The sequence below is a fragment of the Rhipicephalus microplus genome, chromosome 2 (assembly GCF_043290135.1).
Source record: "Rhipicephalus microplus isolate Deutch F79 chromosome 2, USDA_Rmic, whole genome shotgun sequence".
In the NCBI taxonomy this organism is placed as follows: Eukaryota; Metazoa; Arthropoda; class Arachnida; order Ixodida; family Ixodidae; genus Rhipicephalus; species Rhipicephalus microplus.
In genome coordinates, this window is record NC_134701.1 from 297,354,077 (window position 1) to 297,374,344 (window position 20,268).

The window sequence follows — 20,268 nt, forward strand, 5'->3', positions numbered from 1 at the left end:
ACGTCTAATGCGAGAGAATCAAGAGTTAAAGCATCAGTTGGCTCTGGTGCTGGAACGTTTAAGTACACTTACAGCTGCCCCACCCGCGTCTTCTCCACCCCTATCTATCTCCCCCTCTGTCATAGAGCCTGATATGGCAGCAAAATCAGGGACCGATATCATAGATTCCTCTCCACAGCCAGCAAAAAAGAAAAGGACAGAGCAACCCGAGTCATCGGAGGACGATTTTAAAAGCACCAGTCAAAAAATTCGGAAAGAACACCGCGAACTCAAACAAAAGGTTGATTTAGGCTTTACGCAAATTGCTGAACGCTTCAATAAGATGGAGAGTATTCTAGACGTGTTAGTTGCTCGGCTCGAATCTCTCCCACAATCTCAACCCTCTCCAGCGCCTTCGCAGCCATAACCCCCTCCTGCACCCTTGCCTCATCTTCACCCTCTTCACTCTGCATATGGCAATGGAATTGTCGTGGATTAAGAAACAAGAGAGACAACCTCTCACTTTATATACAGCGGTCTACACGGGCCCCTGATGTCATCTCCGTACAGGAGCCTTTAAAAGCTTGCAAACTCCTCGGCTATCAGGCTGTAAATTCGCATCCTAGCTCCCCATGGGCTACCACATATATACAGAGAAATATCTCGTTTATAGCACATGATCTTTCCGATCTTTACAGTGACTGCCTTCTTCTTGAACTTCTCCCACGTCGTACAGGACAAGGCACATATTTTATTTTGAATATTTATTCTCATCCTAGAGATGGCCTCACTGCTGTTTTTGAAGCAATTGATAGGGCCATTCAAATAGCAAACTCTGCTCCCATAGTTGTAATGGGTGACTTTAATGCCCCACACGTAGATTGGGGTTACAGGAGAAACACTCGGAAGGGCACCAGCCTTCTTCAATACATTCAGCGAAACAGGTGCACTCTAGTCACTGACTGCATGCTACCAACACGAATTGGCAACAGTGTGAGCAGAGATACCACCCCTGACCTTACTTTCACTAAAAATGTGCGACAAGCTAACTGGACACACAGTGGGGTCAACCTCGGCAGTGATCATTACATCCTAACAATTACACTGCCCCATGCCAATTTTCGCCCACATTTTCATTTAAAACATATTGTTGACTGGGATAAATTTCGCGAAATCCGAGACCGAAACCCGAAAAAAGAAATTCAAGACTACAAAGACTGGGTATCTCAGCTTAAACAGGATGTAGCTCTTGGCGAAAAAGTAGCCCCCGCAGCACATATCCGTGATCCAGTAGACAGCAGGCTACTCCACCTATGGGAGGCCTATCAGAGCTTGGAGAAACGATGGCTCAAGCAAAAATATAATCGTAAACTAAAACGCAAAATGTCACAAACACTCCAGCTTGTAACTGAACACGCGGCCGAACTTTCATCGCAGCAATGGAACCAGATATGTAACCGGCTCGACGGTACTCTACATATTGTTACGTGAGTAACGAGACAAAGTATTGCGAATATATTCGAAAAATATATTTGCAAGAGCGGTTGCAGCACTGGCCAGTCTGGCTCCGAGCTCGAGCAGCCAGCGACCCTCATCTTCTTCGTCGGGCGCACACGCGCATTCGCACTATGGTTTGTGGCAGCCTACAGGTAGCATAACCCCCGTCGGCAAAGGCGCCGTCTCGGCGCATCTAGATGTCAAGATCATTGGGCGAGTGGTACTGCTTCAGGCGTGCGACGTGTACGATGTCGCTGGCCCTAGGGGTGGATGAAGACGGCGAGGCAGCAGGAGTGATTTCATAAGTGACGGGAGTCACCTCACGAAGCACTCTGTATGGGCCTGTGTACCGAGAGAGCAGCTTGTCAGACAGGCCAACGTGCCTGGTCGGAGACCACAGCAGAACCAACGAACCGGGCGAAAAGTGCACATCGCGGTGTCGTTGGTCGTACCGACGCCGTTGGTTTGCTTGGGAGGTCAGAAGGCGAGCACGAGCGGTTTCGCGTGCGTGGGCGGCCCGGCTGATGGCGTCCAGAGCATATTGTGAAGTTGGAGCTGCTGGTAACGGAATCGTCGTATCGAGGGGTAATGTGGGTTCGCGGCCGAACAGCAAGAAAAAAGGGGAGTAACCAGCCGTGTCGTGGCGCGAAGAATTGTAGGCAAATGTCACGTATGGTAAAGCGATGTCCCAGTCAGAGTGATCTGAGGAAACGTACTTTGCAAGCATGTCAGTTAGGGTTCGGTTCAGGCGTTCTGTGAGGCCATTTGTTTGCGGATGGTACGACGTAGTGAGCTTGTGGCGTGTTTCACAAGAGCGTAGGATGTCCGCTATGACTTTCGATAGAAATGTGCGGCCTCGGTCCGTGAGCAGCTGGCGTGGAGCACCATGTTGCAAGATCACGTCGTGTAGAAGAAAATCGGCGACGTCAGTGGCGCAACTTGTTGGAAGGGCGCGTGTGATTGCGTAGCGTGTGGCGTAGTCTGTGGCCACAGCTATCCACCTGTTGCCAGCAGAAGACAGAGGAAAAGGGCCGAGTAAGTCCAAGCCGACGCGAAAGAAAGGTTCAGTAGAAATATCGAGTGGTTGAAGGCGCCCAGCCGGAAGCGTCGATGGTGTTTTGCGGCGCTGACATTCCTCACACGCCGCGACGTATCTTCTGACGGACCGTGCCAGACCTGGCCAATAGAAGCGACGGCGAATCCGGTCGTATGTGCGGGACACACCCAGGTGACCGGCAGTAGGAACGTCATGGAGTTCGTGGAGTACAGCCAAGCGGAGGTGTTTAGGTATGGCAAGCAGCAGAGATGGGCCGTCTGGATGGAAGTTATGCCGGTATAATGTGCCATTCTGGAGTACGAACGAGCGATAGGATCGGTTCGATGGGGAGGAGTCGAGGCGCTCAATGATAGCTCGTAGGGCTGCATCACGGCGTTGCTCGTCGGCTATGTGGTTCAGTTGAGAAACGGAGCACACGCAGGCGTCGTTGTCAGGTATGGTGGCCGATGGGCCAACTGGATAGCGAGAAAGGCAATCGGCGTCCTGGTGCAGGCGTCCAGACTTGTATATCACAGCAAAGGTGTATTCTTGCAGTCGCAGAGCCCAGCGACCAAGTCGACCTGTAGGATCTCTTAAGGATGAAAGCCAGCAGAGCGCGTGGTGGTCGGTGACGACGGAAAAGTGAGTGCCATATAAATATGGGCGGAATTTTGAGACCGCCCAGACAAGAGCAAGGCATTCTCGCTCCGTGATCGAATAGTTACGCTCTGCAGGTGTAAGGAGGCGGCTAGCATACGCGATAACGCGGTCGTGTCCCTGTTGGCATTGGGCGAGAACGGCTCCGATACCGTGACCACTGGCATCAGTTCGGACCTCAGTTGGGGCAGATGGGTCAAAGTGGGCCAGGATAGGGGGCGTCGTCAAAAGTGTTATGAGGTGAGAGAAGGCGGCAGCTTGAGTGGACCCCCACGAAAATGGAACGCCTTTCTTCAAAAGGTCGGTAAGTGGTTGGGCGATTGCCGCAAAATCTTTCACGAACCGCCTAAAGTAGGAGCAAAGTCCCACAAAGCTCCGGACATCTGTGGCGGATTGGGGTACTGGGAAACTCGTGACGGCACGAATTTTCTCAGGGTCCGGTCTCACACCAGAAGCATCGACAAGGTGGCCCAGCACGGTAATCTGTCGGCGGCCGAAGTGACACTTCGAGGAGTTCAACTGGAGGCCAGCTTTGCGGAAGACGTCGAGAATGGCCGACAGACGCTCAAGGTGGGTCTCAAATGTAGGTGCAAATACGAGGACGTCGTCTAGGTAACACAGGCATGTTGACCATTTGAATCCGTGTAGCAGAGAGTCCATCATACGTTCGAACGTGGCGGGGGCATTGCATAGACCGAAGGGCATAACCTTGAATTGGTATAGGCCATCTGGGGTGATGAAGGCGGTCTTTTCTTGGTCTTTCTCGTCTACGGCAATCTGCCAATAACCAGAACGAAGGTCGATGGATGAAAAGTAGCGTGCGCCGTGGAGACAATCGAGGGCGTCATCAATACGTGGTAAAGGATACACGTCCTTTTTGGTGATTCGATTTAGATGCCGGTAATCGATGCAAAAGCGCCATGTGTTGTCCTTCTTTTTAACCAGGACGACGGGTGACGCCCATGGGCTTGATGAGGGCTCAATAATGCCTTTAGTTAACATCTTATTCACTTCAGCTTGAATAATCTGGCGCTCCGACGCGGACACGCGATACGGTCGACGGTGAATGGGAGCAGCATCACCGGTGTTGATGCGGTGCTTTACAAGAGAAGTTTGGCCGAGTGGTCGGTCGTCAAGGTCGAAGATGTCACGGTAGGAAGCTAGAAGGCGTGCGAGAGCGGCTGATTGCGCTGGGGGAAGGTCAGGGTCGATCATGGGACGTATTGACATGTCGAGGCATGTGGCATCGAGTGGGCGACAAGAAAAATTGGTGCATGCGTCGGCTGCGAAAGTGGTGACGTGATCATCGGCTAAGGACCGCAACGTGGCGATTAGGATGCCTTCAGGGAGGACTTGCTTTGTAAAGCCGAAATTTATGACGGGTAGACGGGTCCGGTTGGAGGCTACAGTTACGATGCAGTGAGGGACGGTGACGTCACGTGCCAGTAGGACATCAGGAATCGGCGTGACGATGTAATTCCCATCCAATACGGGTGAAGTCGTGGCGAATTCGGTGAATGTGAGGGCTTTAGGCGGTAAGCGGAGGAAGTCTGTGGCAGAAAGGCCGTGTTGAGGTTCAGGGTGAATATCCGGCTGAAGAGGAAGGTCTAAGCAAAGAGTACCAGCGGAACAGTCGATCAGAGCAGAATGGGTCGACAGGAAGTCCATCCCTAAGATGAGGTCATGAGGACAGTTCTGGAGCACCGTGAATAGAACAGGAATGTAACGGTCGGCGATGCTTATGCGAGCCGTACACATGCCAATGACAGGAACAGTGCCGCCATCGGCCACTCGTACAGCTTCGGTAGCAGGAGGCGTGAGTACTTTTCTTAAGCGGCGACAAAGATGAACGCTGATTATGGACACATGAGCGCCAGTATCGACTAGTGCCGACAGAGAAATACCGTCCACGTGTACATCGACAAGATTTTTGTTCGTATGAAGCGTCAATGGAGGGTTTGGTTCAGACAGGGATGATGCAGCACTACCTCCAGGGGCTGCACTGTCTAGTTTTCCGTCGGGTACGATGAAAAGTTAGGCGGCGAGTGATGGCGGCGTGGCTGGGGCGACGGGGAACGACGGCGTTGAGGGGACGGAGAACGAGCAGGAAGGCGGCTGTTAGACGTGTCGAAAGCAGGGGCGGTACGGCTGGACGAATACCGGCGAAGATCTTCATATGGGCTATAAGGTGCGAAAAACTGGCTCCTATGTGGCGGCGTCCAGGAGGCACGGCAGTAGCGGGAGACATGTCCAACGCGGTGGCACCGGAAGCAGATCGGTTTGTCGTCAGGAGTTCGCCATTCCGCCGGGTTGCGAGATCGTGGAGCAACAAATGGGTCACGTCGAGGTGGATTAATGGGAATTGGTCTGGAGGAGGGGCAAGAGATGGGGCAAGCATCAGGGAACCCGCGGTTGGCGAATTCTTGTCGTACGACCGCCTGAATAACGGAGATCGCGGGGGTTGTCGGCATCGTATGTTCGAAAGAAGTGGGCTGAAGCGGCGCTGGACTTGCTGCTTCAAGTTCCCGTCGAACGATACGCGTTACACTCTGCTCAAAGGGCGGTGTGACGGTGGAATCGGAGCAGGTGGACGTAGCCGCCGTGTTTGGCAACCGAGAAAAAGGAGGGCGCACCCGACGGCTTTTTGCTGTTTCGAAACGGCGGCATTCTTGAATTACACGGTCGATGGTCGAGACGTTAGTGTACACCAGCAAATTGAAGGCGTCATCCGCGATCCCCTTCAAAACGTGTCCAACCTTTTCAGCCTCAGACATCGCCTCGTCCACTTTTCGGCAAAGAGCGAGAACTTCTTGGATGTATGACACATACGATTCAGTTGGCGACTGGACACGGGTAGCCAGCTCCTGTCGTGCAGCTGCGTGGCGACCGGTCGGGTCCCCAAAGATGTCACGTAGCTTCTCCTTGAACGTTTCCCAGCTGGTGAGTTCGGACTCATTTGTCTCGTACCAGACACGCGGGGTTCCGTCCAAGTAGAAGAGAACATTAGCGAGCATCATGGTAGGGTCCCAGCGGTGAGTTTGACTGACCCGTTCATAAAGGCGAAGCCATTTGTCGACGTCGAGGCCAGGTTGCGCAGAAAATGTCCCGGGATCACGGGGTGTTTGGACGGCGACAAAGGTTGTCGGAGAAGCCGCAGATGGTGAAGCGGACGCGTTGTCACTGAAAGCCATGGCGGGAAGCTGGAGGATGCGGCCACTGCGGAGCTGCGTGGTGAGGACGGGGATCGTTCCACCTCCACCAAATATGTTACGTGAGTAACGAGACAAAGTATTGCGAATATATTCGAAAAATATATTTGCAAGAGCGGTTGCAGCACTGGCCAGTCTGGCTCCGAGCTCGAGCAGCCAGCGACCCTCATCTTCTTCGTCGGGCGCACACGCGCATTCGCACTATGGTTTGTGGCAGCCTACAGGTAGCAATATGAAGAACTCTTGGTCCCTGCTTCGCCATATGTTAGATCCATGCTCCTCGCGATGTGAAAGTAATAAGCGAATTACTAAACTCTTGTTTGAGGTAGAAAAACAAGGGCAAGACGTTGAAACTGCGCTTAAAACAACGTATTTCCCTGACCCAAGGCGAGAATCGTTACCTACCTACAATGGAGCTCCCAATGCAGACTTGGATGCACCAATTGCAGAGGCGGAAGTTTGGGCTGCCCTAAGCAAACTTCGCACCACATCTGCTCCAGGACTAGATGGAATTACTAATAAAACACTCCGAAATTTAGACTCCAAGTCAGTGGCAGCTCTTACCGATTACATGAATCAACAATGGGAGCAGGGCACGCTGCCCCACGAATGGAAGTCAGCTAAGGTGACTTTCATACCCAAACATAATAAGCCGTTAGACCTTAATAATTTAAGACCGATATCTCTTACCTCATGTACTGGAAAACTGATGGAGCATGTAATTCTCAATCGTCTTAATCGCTACATGGAACAAGAAAAACTGTTTCCCTCCACCATGTACGGCTTCCGAGCGGGACTTTCCACTCAGGATGTCATGCTGCAGCTTAAGGAGGACGTGCTAAATCCTACTTTTCCACACATCACCAGAGCTATCCTTGCATTGGACCTGACTAAGGCTTTTGATAACGTTTCTCACTCCTCGATTTTACAATCTCTTAGTGAACTAAACGTAGGCTCTCGCACGCACAGGTATGTCTCTGCCTTTCTCAGCAATAGGTCCGTCTGCCTACAGTTGGGCACTTTCAAAACCGATCCCTTCATGCTAGGTAGCAAGGGAACGCCCCAGGGATCGGTTTTGTCCCCGTTCCTTTTTAACGTTACTCTCATACCGCTAGCGCGGGAACTTGCCAGACTTTCTTCTATCAATCACTCCTTGTACGCGGATGACATCACCATCTGGGTCAATACTGGCAACCATGGCGAAATCGAATCGAAGCTTCAGTTGGCCGCTGACATTGTTGTTAAACACGCCAACAATATTGGGCTCACCTGCTCGGCGGCTAAATCGGAACTCCTAGTAATTGACTTTAAAAAGCAAGATACATGTCACATTCAAGTCATGCTTGATGACACCCCTATTCGCAGGGTCAATAAAATGAATATTTTAGGCCTTAATATTTCCGAAAATGGCTCGAACGCTGACACAATAAAGTTAATCCGCTCCTCAGTTCAAAATACAGCTTCCCTCATTAAGCGCATATCCAATCGTCATCGCGGCATGAAGGAAGCAGACACACGCCGCCTCATACAGGCCTTTTGCCTATGCAGAATTACCTATTCTATCCCCTACCTCTATCTCTCACTTACGGAGACCGAGCAACTTAACAGACTCATTCGTAATGCCTATAAAACTGCGCTCCATCTCCCTAAATCAACAGCCACGGATAAACTACTTCAACTTGGGGTGCACAACACTCTGGGAGAGCTTGTAGAGGCGCATCTTTTCAGCCAATATCAAAGATTATCACTCTCAGAAACAGGACAGGTACTCCTGCACCGACTTGGAATCAACGTTCCTGGTCACACCACGGCCACGCACGCAGTTCCCGTCACTGTTAGCAGCAACCTATTAATTCCGCCACTCCCCAAAAATACTCATCCAGAACATAATCGGGCGCGACGGGAAGCCAGAGCCAAGTCCCTTCAGAAGCGCTTCCCTCCTAATTCTCCCGCAGTCTATGTAGACGCGGCCGAATATGTAGATCATCGAGCTTTCGCGGTAGCCGTCGTAGATGGATTTCAAAAACTGGTCGCTAGTGCGTCCCTTCAAAATTCGACAGAATCCCTGGAAGCAGAGGAGGCGGCAATTGCTTTAGCCATTGTTCGCTCCTCCGCTGAGTATATTTTTTCTGATTCAAAAACTGCAATTCGTAATTTCGCCACTTTCCGAATTCATTCTCCGGCTGCTAAAATTCTTGAATCATCTCTTCCGCCTGATCGCCTCATCACCCTCCTCTGGGTCCCTGCGCACTGTGGACACCCAGGCAACACGGCCGCTCACACCCAAGCCCGAGCACTCGCCAACCGGGCTCACAGCGACCTGCCTTCGCTTCGAAGTGCCAGGGATCGACTCCTCAGCTATCACGATATCACGCTATTTTACCGAAATTCCCGCCTAACGTATCCCCCGCCACATAAATCTCTCTCCAGAAGTGACCAGGCTTTGTGGCGCAGACTTCAAACGGCCACAGTAACGACTCCTTTTCTTCTCTCTCTTTTTACACATGGTGAAACCTCGCCTCATTGCAACTTATGTCCTAGCACCAGAGCCGACTTTCAGCACATATTTATGAATTGTCCAAACAAACCCAAGCCTCTGTGGCAAGGGTCAGAACACCAGGAGCGATGGGAGGCTGCTCTGCGCAGCTCGCAACCGGGTTTACAGCTCCGGACAGTGAGCTGGGCCAGACGGGTCGCTGAAGCACAGCAGTGTCCGGCCACCTAGAGCGGCCCGAGGGCTCGTCGTCATCCTGATTCCACTTCCCCAACCACACCCCCCCTCAAATGATTCCTTCGTGAATCAATAAAGTTGATTACCTACCTACCTACCTTGTAAGCGCTTAGATATGGTTAAGTTTGCGAGAGATATATATGGTTAAGTTTGCAAGAGTTATAAGTGCTGCTTGAGCATTACGACGCATTATGTTGAAGCCCGTGCTATGAGAGGGACACCTGGCAGCATTGTGTCAGTAAGTTCTTCCTCAAAGTTTTGAATTCTCTTGAGATATGTGATCTGCTCTTCACAAAAAGTTGTGTTGTCGGTTTCCTTGAAGACAACAGTGACATTGGGATTGCTTTTTCTTTGTGCATGGGAGAGCTCTTTTATGCGGTGTCTCTTTGTGAGTTGTTTGGTGCAGTTGAGGAAAATGGTATAATTCCTCTTCAAAAGGCTGCAGGGATATCACTTGCGAATCTATTGGCACTTTTAGATTTTATCTCCAGTCCACTTTCGTGAAGTTAGACGACCGACGACCACATCTATATTAAAAAAAAAAGGCATTGGCTCTTGTATTGCACCTGTGTTGTGGAATATCTTTTTATCATGATTCAATTGCGCTGTGAATTGCCATTTGAGTTGCACTGACAGAGACAGTCCTTAAAATTTTTCGTTGGGTTGACGACATTTTAATCCTTTTTAAAGAGTGCCCAACCGAGAATGAGCATTCGCTTAAGTGTGTCCTTGAAGACACCAAAAATAATGGGTAAGGACTAGCCTTTACTTTTGATTGTCCACAAGAAGTAAGCTTCAGTTTTTAGACCTGCAGTTAAAGTTTAATGAGTGTCACGTGTACTGGTTGTACTCCTCACGTGCTCAGAAAGAGCTCCTTCCATACCAATTGGCTCATTCTAAGATGATCACAACACTGTTTAGAATCCAGGCTTCACAAGTAGTGCATTCACAGTGTGCGTGATAGTTATGACCTGCAATTGGAGAGGCTTGTTTCAGCTGGTTTCCCTGGGACGGTCATAGTGTCTGTTGCTAAGACTCTTCTCAAGAAGATGAAGCATGGGGACTCAAAAGATCCTCCATAGTCCCTGGTGGACAGGCAGAGGCCAGCTGTGGTCCGGTACTAGCACAAGGTCACACGCAGCCTGAAAAAAGTGGCTAGTTGGTTTAACATGCGGTTGGTTTTCTCGGCCCCTAAGTAGCTCGCTCAGCTGAGCCAGTGCACCACATGTGTTGAGGGAAAAGAAGGCTGTCTGGAAAACCATGAAAAACGTTTTGTGAAGTATACGAACGCCGTGTACGAGGTTCCCCTGTCGTGCGGCGAAGTCTACATCGGTCAGACAGGGCGCTGCCTCAATGACCAACTCAGGGAACACGAAAGAAATCTCAATAAGGAGAGAAGTCACTTTGTTGACCACTGTTTGGCTTGCCCACATTGTGAGCTGCGATTTCGCTGTGCAAAAACCGTAGGCAGAAGTAGAAATAAACGGCTCTCTAAATGCTACAAGCTTTTTTTAACTTAGAAAAGCAGATGACGAGTGTGTGAGTGAAGCCTCCATTACACTGTACAATGCTGAATTCCAATTTCTTTCTCGCCGTGTTTGAATTTTTATGGTTGTTGTGGCAGTGCCCCTGCACAGGCTGTTGATCTATAAAGTTGTGGATCTTCCTTGAATAAAGTCAGTTGGTAGTTTGCGCCTGTCCTCGTCTGTTTCTTCCTTTGTGTTGTTTAGTTGCTCTCTCAGGATGATTTCATTAGTAAAATACAATATCGCTATACTGAAAACACCATCTTTTCAGCGACACGAGACTGAAATGGAGGTGGCAACGCCACCTTGAGATTTCTGCACCAAACACTGGTCAACTGGGTCCTACATTGCTTCTAATCGACATGCCTGTCAGGTCTCCAGATTTGCCCGGGAGACTCCTGAATTTCGTCCGCTTTGTACGATTGTACGACCGATATAGAAATCTCCCGGAAGTGCCCGCGTGTTTGTCTCAAAGCGCACTCTAGTTTGGCAACCTAGCATGAATGCATGCGCGCAGAGTGCCGATTGTCATCGCCATCGTTGAAGAGCTCGAATGTGGCTAGTCGACCAAGCCGAGCCGGCGCAAAAGCGAGCGAGCCTGCCAGTACTTCTCTGAGTATGTGAATGCAGCACCGCCGCTCTGTGAGCTATGAGGCGCAAGGCAGGTGTGGTGGCGCTAGCGTCGGATTCTGCAGTATTTTCCACGCTGATGTCGCTGAGTGATAGCACTGACACCGCTGGCACACCGACTTGCCCTTCTTTCTCTGAGCATTGCTTGTGGTCTTGTGTCGCGAGCGCTGTTAGCGTGGCTAGCGCTGTGTCGCGTTGCTGTTTGCCATGGCACTCAGCAAAGAGCGAAAAAAATATCTTCAGGTGTTCTTGAAGCAGTATACGACAGAGTTCGGTTGTGTTATCGCCTCGCGGAAAGGTGAGCACCATGCGTTCTGCATCATCTGTAAGTGCGACATCAGCATATCCCACGGCGGCAGGACTGACGTGGTTGCGTACGTTTCGTCGAAGAAGCACACCAACAACGTTCAGTGCCAGGAGAAACAGCATGTAATGCAACAATTTTTCGGTAAGCAAGACGGCGACAATGATGTGATACGAGCGGAATGTTTGTTTACCGCTTTTCTGCTTGAGCACAGCATTCCGTTGAGTGTCTCCGACCACATGGGACGCTCGCTGCGGAAAATGTTTCCAAAATGCGATGTTGCAAAGCGCTACGGCTGTGCTAAAACTAAGACTAGAATGATTGTCGGCTAAATTAGACTAGAATGATTGTCGGCTAAATGGCAGGCCATGCACAAGAGTGTGGTGAGTGCCTTGAAAAGACGAGTTTTTGCGGTTGCCACTGGCGGCTCGAACGACAGCCAGGCACAGCTGTACCCCATCGTGGCCACCTTCTTTGCGGAAGAATCAGGCCTTATCGAGAGCAAACTGCTTACTTTAAGCACCCTGGAAGGCCCTTCAACGGGGCGCAACATCGCCAAGTTAATTATGGACAGTTTTGCGTCATTGAATGTGCGATTGTCTAATTGCATAGCTTTTTGCTGTGACAATGCCAACCTGATGATGGGCAATAAGAATAGCGTAGCGGCAGCGCTAACCGAGGCCCGTGAAAGCATTGTGAAAATTGGATGCCCATGCCATTTAAAAACATTGTGGCTGAAAAGGCAGCTTCTTGTCTCCCAGCGAAAATAGACGAAGTCCTTGTGGACATTTTTTTATTATTTAGAAAGAAGTGCTAAAAGGAAAAGTTCGCTTAAAGAGTTTCACGAAGCAAGATTTTAAAGCACGTTCCAACCAGATGGCTTTCGCTAGGAAAATGCCTAGAAAGGCTCCTATATCAGTGGGCACCGCTCTCGAGTTTTTTCCTTCAAGAAGTGAAAAGAGATGCCACTACAGGGTCCCAATTTCTGACCTACTACGACATTCCCAAAATGCCAGCACAAACTGAAGACACTGAGCAGCACCAGTTCAGACAGAAGAGAAAAAAGACTGTTGAATCAACACCTGTGCCTGTGAAAAAAGTTCAGGCTACTGATGTGTGCAAGACTGGATCAACTTGCATAACACGTGAGGAACGACTTCGTTTTCTTGAGCTCGGAGCTTAGCAAACTTGCTGTCTGTTTTTAAATAACGTTAATCCTGCTTTTGAGACAGTCAACTGCTGCCTGCAAGCACAGGCACCCCTAATACACAAGCTACAGCCTATACTTCTAAACCTTCTTGAGGACATCCTTTCAAGGTTTGTGAGGCCAGCACTGCTAAAGCAGCACAATGACATCTGTTTGATAGACTACCATAGCAGAAATGTGCAAAAGGATGACCTATACTTGGTAATTGGACACCAAGCTAAGTGTGTTGTTGAAAAGCTCAAACCAAGTGACAAAAAGGAATTTTTTTGAGGCTGTTAGAAGGTACATAGTTGCTGCACGCGACTACATGCGCCTCAAATTTCCTTTCAGAAATGAGGCTTTGATCAGTGCACATGTTGCGGATATTGAAGCTATGGATAACATGTCATTTAAGAATGTCCTTTTCTTTGTTGAGCGGTTTCCAGCATTATTGCCACAAAACGAGCATGAGACCAGAGATTAAGCTATTAATGCACTGGAAATGGAATTTGTGAAGATGCAGTCTTTCAAAATTTCTACAAATATACTGGAAAAGGAACGGGCCGATGTGCAGTGGAGAAAAATATCGCTGCTGAAAGGCGAAGATGGATTTATGAAATTAAGTCACATTGCTCAAGTGATGCTGGGAATCCTTTCAGTACCGCACAGCAATGCTCAATGCGAGCGGCAGTTCAGCATTGTGAGGAAGACTCGAACAGAGTTCCGCGCTTCCATGTCGGACAAGACACTTGGGCAACTACTTCGGGCCAAATGTCATATCCGTGAACCGTGTTATTCACAGGTATATTCTGAGGTGTTTTTGAAGAGGGCCAAATCTGCCACAACAAACATTGGGCAGTAATGTAACTGCGAGTGACACAGCTTAAACTAGCTTGGCGCTAAGGTTGGACTCCACGTGCAGTTTCTCCGTGCAAAAAAAAAACATTCTTTTGGCAAAGTGTTGGAGTGGCAGCGGTGAACATTGTTATGCCCGACAGTGCTCGAAGGACTTCTCGAAAAAGGTGGCTTCAGCTACGTAGAAGATTTGGTAGTGGTGACTACAGCGGGGCAGATTGTTGGCGGTTTACAAAAACTATACCATTATTGTGCCATGATAACTCCATAAAATTCAATCTTGAGAAAAAGCGTGTAAAAAATTTCATCCTCCGTGACCCCCCCCCCCCCCCCGCCCCAGGTTGCATCTCCCGAATGCCTGCGCTGCCAACCTGGCAGGTATGAATTGATAAAAATGAAGTAAATTGTAATCTGTTGGTGTCATAAAGTTTGCATGTGGAGTTTCAGAAAATTTCATTGAGCCAATGACATGAAAATACTAAAAATACATTTTCAAATTTTTTATGTCACGTCTGGAGATTTTGGCATAAAATTATAAAATTAAACTTGAACCTTGATTCTATCCACTGATGGTGAACTTATGATAGCAAAACATATGGCATTAGAGTTCTCAGAGTGCAGTTTGTCAATCTGAACGAAGTCATAGTTGCTTTTTCCTGACCATGGAGAAATTGCCGCATTTTACTACAAAAGCTGTTATGAGACCACAACTCAGGTCACGCGCGGCGCCGTAGTTGTCCTGAACTTATGATAGAAAAACATATGGCATTAGAGTTCTCAGAGTGCAGTTTGTCAATCTGAACAAAGTCATAGTTGCTTTTTCTTGACCATAGAGAAATTGCCGCATTTTACTACGAAAGCTGTTATAAGACCACAACTCAGGTCACGCGCGGCGCCGTAGTTGTCCGCTGCCGCCGGTGTTCGTAACCACTTGACACTAAATAAAAGAAAACCCTAGTATCGCAGGCACAGTAGGGCCCGAACCTGGGTCCGCTGCGTGCCAGCCCAGTATTCTACCACTAAGCCACACCGGTGTTTGGGACTTACTCACAAACTTGCCTTAGGCAGGCTTGATGTCGGGAGAGTAATCGCGTTAATATGAGTAATAAAGCGTTTTAGAACAGCAACAGAAACAACAAGGCGTCACACAATGCGAATAGCGTAACAAGTGGGTCGTTCAATGCTGCAACCCGTTACAGAAGCTTGTTCTTGATCACCTATTGACTGTGGCGCATACCCACTTCAGGCATAATACCTTATCGTCATCAGCCACTTCGTGAACAATCGGTGTTTAGCGGATACCACACTTCTCAAAAGAATGATGAGGGATAGCATAGCGAATGCCAGCCTACAACCCAGAAATTATTATTAATGCCCTAGTGGGTTACTGCCCTAGTGCGTAAACATTCATTGGGTAACTGCGGCAAGTGTGCTTGCCGCAGTTACCCAATGAATGTTTAGAAAAGGCTCTGAAAGGTCGCTCTTTTGACTTTCGCGTTGACTGTGCTGCGCCTTGCGTACAGGCCTTGCGTTTTTTGTATGTTGGCATGCCAGTTGTGCTGGGGATATGCTTTCTTTTGTGCACATGTACATTGGCCAGACTGGTGGAAGCGACCATCGAAATTCATTGAATGGAGCATATGTCCCATCTCATTTGGTTAAAAGGGTGGTAATTTGGGCTTGTTGGTATGGTAGTATGATAATTGATAGTAGAGCAAGCTAAGGACGCGGACAAAAGAAAGTGCACACAAAGAAGGAATAAATTGTCCTGTAGTGTCTCAAATGAGCACTCTTTTATCCGTGTCCTTATCCTGTACTACCATTCATTATCACTTTGTCATTCATGCAAACTAAATCCCATCTTTGAAAGCACAGTAATTTTGTACAAGCTCTAATCAGGCAGGATAATTTTGGGAGGTATAATCATGTCACACAAAAAATCAAGCTGCACTTTGTCCAAGTCTACCTTCTTGGTCATTACAAAACAAGAAATTCAACTGTATTGACCCCCTAAGTGCTTTGGAGGAATAAGTACTCCCCTCTAGCATTCAGGTTGAGAAGCGTGCATTTACAGCTTACATTCTATATAATCCACTGGATGGCAGCATTTGCTCTAGGATTTACCGTATTTACACGATTGTAAGACGACTCGAATGTAAGACGACCCCCCCCCAAAATCGCATCTAAAAAAAAAAAAGAATGCGCGCATTTTACACAAGGGAAATTTATTCACATGGTTGCGGAGGATTATTCATCGTCGCTGGAGTCGTCCTCGCTGGTGCTGCTACCGTCATTGCTGCTGCAGTCCCACAGCACGTCGTCGTCAAGTGTGCACTTCGCGAACGACCGCACCACGGCATCGCGTGGGACGGCCGCCCATGCGGAGAGGACCCACCCGCACACAGTAGCCAGGGAGGCTCTCCTCACACGCCCGCTTGGCGTAAGTTCGCGGCTTCCTGACGAGCGCCGAGTGCCGAGTGTTCGAGCGCCGAGTGTTCTTCGAGCCTACGGCACTCATGTCAGACAGAAGTGACTCGAGAGAGCCGGTCGTGGACACAAGCGACAGGAGCAGTGCACGCGGCGACGCGCCCGCTTAGAAAATTGTATCACAAAGAGGAGCTCTTCCGTCAACTACCAATACCCCCCTACGGCGGCTCTTCCATCGATTACCGGTGCTCCCTCAAGAGCCGTGCGCTCGTCATAAAGGCACTCGTAATGCGCGCAGTAGATGCTAAAAAAAGAAAAGCTTTTGTATAAGCACGCGGAAAACTATGCGCTTTGGGTTGAGCGGAAAACTATTCGAGATGACAATATATGGTTCGATTTCGATTCTAAGGTACATGGTTCGATTTCGATTCTAAGACGACCCCCCAACATTGGATTGTCAAATTTGAAAAAAAGGGTCGTCTTACAATCGTGTAAATACGGTAGTTTTCTCTTGTGGCTGGAGCATGGTTTTATATGGAAATATGGCTTGTGGTGGTGGCGACCCATGCATAGCTGGCCCATGAACACGAGAAATAAGCTTTTCGTCATGTGAAGAAGCTCAAGAAGACATGGAGCACATTCTTCTGCATTGTGAAAATCATGACGTACCTCAAAAAAAACATTTTCAAAAATTCTTTGGATAAGCGACCTCCATCAATTGCAAAAATCTTGGGTCCGTGGCCAAAAAGAAAGCTACAAGCCACTGCAGCGCGTGCAGTCGTTCACTTTCTGGAGGAATCAGAAATAGCTCAAATGTACTAAACAAAAAACAAATGTACTTCACGGTTAACCGGTATGTTTCAAAACAGTATTTTCATGTTTCACTAGGATATTTTTGGGAAAACTTTTGTGAAAACATTTCAGTATTTCAGTGACAAGATCACCTTAGACATTTTATTGAATTTCCATGTTTTGTGTGAACACTTCACACAAAACATGTCGGCACCACACAAACTCAGTGTGGTGCCGACATAATTCTATGTAGTGTGGACACATTTCTGTGTGGTGTGGACACTCAGTGTTGAAAAACGTGAACTCATTGTGTAAGTGTTGTGCTATGTACATATGTATAGCCTCGTGTTTGCTACAAAATGTGCGATGTCGACATTTGTGCAAGAGGAGTAGCCGGCTCCCCGCATTGGCACCAACCTCTCCTTATATACATTTAATTTAAAAAAAAAAGCTGTAACCAGAAAGTATTTTTTCCCCGATTCCATGTTATCCACGCTGACACACCCGGCAAATCAGTGCGAACACTTTCACCTTTTCTAGTATCAAAGTCTTTGACGGAAATATTTGGCCCAGGATATAAAGCATCGAGAATAGCAAGTGGTGACCTCCTGTTGGAGCTCCGCAACCAGAAACAATATGAGAGACTGCCTAATCTAGTGAAATTTGGAGATAATAAAATAATAGTGACCCCGCACCGAACCATGAACACCACCCGTGGCGTTGTTTCAGACGATGACTTGTTAGGGCTGACGGAGGCTGAACTCCTGGAGGGTTTCAGCGAACAGAATGTCATCAACGTGAAAAGAATTAGGATGAGGCGTGATGGCAAAGAAGTCCAGACTAAGCACCTAATACTCACCTTCAATTCAAGTGTACTGCCCGACTCCGTTGAGGCTGGGTATATCAGGCTTCAAGTAAGGCCATATATATATATACCAAACCCTCTCCGATGTTTCAAATGCCAGCGGTTCGGCCACTGTTCACAGAACTGCCGAGGCCGCCTAACTTGCGCGAAATGCAGTGCTGAAAAACACACATCAGATGCCTGTGAAAACTCTCTTCACTGTGCGAACTGTAATGGGAAGCATGCCGCGTACTCGCGGTCATGCCCATGCTGGAAAAAAGAAAAGAAAATTGTCACAATTAAAGTAAAACAAAACATTTCATTTAAGGAGGCACGAAGGCAGGTGTCCTGCCTACCAGAAACCAGCTTTGCCGAAGTGGCGTGTCAGGGGGCGGCGCCACGATGGCCCCCGGCGCCTGTCTGGCACACGCGTAGTGAGCCAGCGGTGACGCCATTCGCCCCCTCGGCGGTTGCAGCCAGTGCTGATCCGCCATCCAAGAAAGACCCACCAACCTCCGGGCTGGGGGCCGCGAAGGTCTCGTCTTTTGAGGCGAGGCCCTCAAAACAAACGCAGCGCTCGCAAGAGCGCGTGTCCAGCGCCTCGCAAGAGGCAATGGACACAACACCGAGCGTGAAGGCGCAGCCAGTGCCTAAGGATCGGCGCGACTCCGTCGACCGATCCAAAAAAGAAAAATCTCGTGTCATGGCCCCTGGAAAGGGTCTGTGAGCTAACTTTCCATCCTTGAGCACACAGCACAAAACACATCTAAAGTGGATACACAGATCTTACAGTTGAATGTGAGAGGACTTCTCCATAACCTCGATGATATTAGAGAACTTCTTAATAAACATACTCCAAAGGTGCTGTGTGTTCAGGAAACACATCTCAAGTCCACACAAACAAACTTTCTAAAGCATTATACCATCTTCCGCAAAGACCGTGACGACCCTGCCGCTTCGTCGGGCGGTGTCGCTATAATAGTTGATAAAGGTGTTGCCTGTCAGCAATTCAACCTCCGAACTTCTCTTGAGGCAGTTGTTGTCCGAGCAGTGCTGTTCGGGAAGCTACTAACAATTACCTCTATTTACATTCCCCCATGCTATCAACTTTCAAAGACACAATTTCAAAGCTTCATTGATGAACTTCCTCCACCATATATAGTCGCTGGTGATCTAAATGCACATAATCCCCTATAGGGCGACTCCCGTTTAGATGCGCGAGGACGCCTAATAGAACACTTTCTGTTTTCGTCAGGTGCATGTCTACTAAACAAAAAAGAACCAATGTACTATAGCACTACACACAACACATACTCTTCTATAGACCTGAGTATTGTCTCGAGTGCTATAATTCCATATCTGGAGTGGTTCGTTCTCAAGAACACTTTTGGGAGTGACCACTTCCCGATTATGTTAAAGTTAACAAAAGAAGATACATGCTCGCCTGACTTTCCTCGCTGGAACACCAAGTTAGCCAACTGGGAACTGTTTCGAGAAATTACATTTTTAGACGGAGATGAGATTGCTGATTTTAATATAGACGATGCTGTAGCATACCTAACAGGTTTTATTATTGACGCTGCAGTGAAATGTATCAAGCAAACCAACGGAATGAGCAATAAACGTCGCATCCCATGGTGGAACGACGATGGTAGGAAAGCGCGCAATAGACAAAATAAAGCTTCGAGACTACTACGAAATTACCCAACGGCTGAAAACCTCAACAATTTCAAACAGGTTAAGTCCCAAGCCAGGAGAACGCGTCGTCTTGCAAAGAAAGTTGGAATAGGTACATCTCCGGTATAAATTCTTACACCGACGAAACGAAGGTTAGGAATAGGGTAAACAAGTTAATGGGTCGGGAGTCACACCCCCTACCTTTGGTAAGTAGCCGAGGGGAGAGCCTGGAGGAGCAGGCGGACTGCCTAGGCGAACACTTTGAATACATCTCAAGTGCATCACACTACACAGAAACGTTCTTAAGATTCAAAGAACGCGAAGAGCGGCAACCCCCTTAAATGTAAACGTCCATCCAGGGAGGCTTACAACTGCCCATTTTCATTAGCTGAACTTAAGGCATCTGTTGCGTACTGCAACAACTCGGCGCCAGGTGGCGATCGTATGACGTACGAAATGATCAAGTATCTTCACCCAGAAGCGCTAAAAACGCTCCTAACCGTCTTTAATACCATGTGGGAAGCTGGATATATTCCATTGTCATGGAAAGAAGCGATAGTCATCCCGGTACTTAAACAAGGCAAAGACCCGTCCTTGGCCGCCAGCTACAGGCCAATAGCGTTAACAAGCTGTTTATGCAAACTATATGAGAAAATGTTGAACCGGCGCTTAACCTACTTTCTAGAAAGTAACAGTATACTAGACCCCGTTCAGTGTGGTTTCAGAGAGGGGAGGTCAACAATAGACCACCTTGTTCGCGTAGAGACATACATCAGAGATGCATTTATTCATGGGCAGTTTGTACTCTTGGTATTCTTAGACCTGGAGAAAGCGTACTATACCACATGGAGATTCGGGATTCTACGCGATCTTTCCGCCATGGGCATCCATGGGAACATGCTAAACACAATTAAAAGT

At 48.4% G+C, this 20,268-nt stretch overlaps 1 protein-coding gene across 2 annotated transcripts in view; it reads left to right on the plus strand.

Annotated features, from left to right (window-relative positions):
• larp (La related protein) overlaps positions 1–20,268 on the plus strand; it is a 154,991-nt gene that overhangs the window by 102,053 nt on the left and 32,670 nt on the right. The gene's annotated exons all lie outside the window — the stretch shown is intronic.